Source organism: Lepidothrix coronata, unplaced genomic scaffold, assembly GCF_001604755.1.
Source record: "Lepidothrix coronata isolate B3197 unplaced genomic scaffold, Lepidothrix_coronata-1.0 Scaffold474, whole genome shotgun sequence".
In the NCBI taxonomy this organism is placed as follows: Eukaryota; Metazoa; Chordata; class Aves; order Passeriformes; family Pipridae; genus Lepidothrix; species Lepidothrix coronata.
In genome coordinates, this window is record NW_016690654.1 from 27872 (window position 1) to 29824 (window position 1953).

Here is a 1953-nt window from a genome sequence, read left to right on the forward strand (position 1 = left end):
CCCCCCCCCCCCCCCCCCCCGGGCGGGGGGTCCGCTGTGGTCCCCCCCCCCTTCCGGAATCCCTGGGGTGGGTGAGACACAAAATTAGACGGCATCTCTAAAGCTGCAGTGGATCCCCGCTCCTCCTGCTGCCTCCCCAACTCACCTACAAGGCTCCTCTCTCTTCAGCTGCTCCCAAGACCGCCCCTGCAAATCAAATGGGGAAAGGCTCAAACACTCAGCTCTCAAACATTTAGGGATGGCTCACAAGGAAAGCCAAAAACCTCTAAACCCTAGACACTCTTTGCTGCTCTACCTAGCCGGGACTCTGTACACCCAAGCAGGGCATCGCAAGACCATCCTGCTCACCGACTGGACAGCCATCGGCTCCACTGTCTAAGGGAACTGACATGGTGATGTGAGACTGAGCAATATTCCATCTACCCACTGATCCACGGAGCAGGGCAGAGCAGTTCCAGGCTGACCCCAAGTGAGACACCCCACACCTGTGATGACACACACCACGTGACACAATTGAGAGACGAAGGACACAAAACACGGACGAGACAAAGGACGTGACACAGACTGGAACTGCTCTGCCCTGCACACGGGAATCCAATGACACAAAGTAAGCCCTTCCTCTGATGTCTCCAAATAACCTGTGCCAGGATACCTCTTGCACCACACTAATTACAAAAATCCCTCCAGGCAATGCACAGACTTGCACCAACTCCCAGCCCCTCTCTGGGTCTTTGCCCTGCACTTATCTTGCCAAGAGCCGGGCATGCCAATCCATCTTTGATGCACAGGAGGGGCACCTGGGCTGGCTCAGAGGTTCCTGTTGTCGTGAGAATACTGGGAGTCAACTGCGAGAAAGAAAACCAGACACCATATCTCAGTAGCGTGGCACGTGGCCCCACACCAAATGATCCCTCTACTCGCTCTCACCCAGGCAGGTCCTCGGGTCGCTGGCTCTGACCACACTTGGACAACGTCTCATCTTCTGGGATACCTGAGCGAGAGAGAGACACAATTAGAGGGCATTTCTGAAGCTGCAATGGATCCCTGCTCCTCCTGCTGCCTCCCCAACTCACCTCCAATGCCCATCTGCTCCCAAAGGTTACGAGGATGGCACCTGCAATCAAAAAAGCTCAATGCTTCATTGCTGATCTTTTCAATACTCGGAGATTACCTACAAGGACAGCTCGAGGGGACCAAACCGTGTCTATCACCTCACTGTGAGTTGGCTTCAGCCCTGTCAGGCTGTGTACATCTCCTGCAAAAAAAACCCCAGAGGCAAATGTGAGCACTGAGATACTGCCCAAGAGTTTGCTGCTCCCATGGCAGCATCTGTCTGACACCCCTTGACCGTGACCTCTTACAGGGAGGGTCCCCATAACGTTGGACTGCACGTTGGAAGTCGGTGCACTGCCTGGAAAACAAAAAAACAAGGATGTACACAGATTCCCCACAAGTACACCGCCTGCAAAAGAGCAGCTAGTTGTGTCCTGCAGTCACTGCTCACCTTCCTCACCGGGCTCACCTTCCCTCTGGTGCCTATCGTCTGCTGGGCCGAGGGCTCTGCATCTTAAAAAAAACTAAAAGAAAAATAAAAACAACCATCAAGTAAACCTAGGGCCAAAAGTCATGTCTTGACTCTGACCTCACATGAAAACCCACCTTCTGACTGGGCTCCTCCAGCCTATTCTGTTCATCTCTGCTTTACATCCAGTCCCTCTGATGCTGCAAAGAAATGAGTTACCAAAGTCAGCCATATAGATGGAGGGACCTTAACTGCTGTGCAATTCTAATTTCTCCTCAGACAACCTGCCTGGAGTCCCAAGACAACCAGCACAAACAAACACTGCCCTAACTTTAAGGCCCTGCCGTACCCCCCTTCCTACTCCACCTACCCCCAAGTCTACACTGCAGGGCAGAGCAGTTCCAGGCCCAACACAGACGCCAAGGACACAT

At 53.3% G+C, this 1953-nt stretch overlaps 1 long non-coding RNA gene across 2 annotated transcripts in view; it reads right to left on the reverse strand.

Moving 5' to 3' along the window:
- LOC108510085 overlaps positions 1-868 on the reverse strand; it is a 15960-nt gene extending 15092 nt beyond the window's left edge. For both annotated transcript variants that reach the window (XR_001878737.1, XR_001878738.1), the window contains exon 1: positions 146-868. This is a non-coding gene — a long non-coding RNA (uncharacterized LOC108510085). The remainder of the gene's footprint in view (positions 1-145) is intronic.
- Positions 869-1953: the final 1085 nt, after the last annotated feature.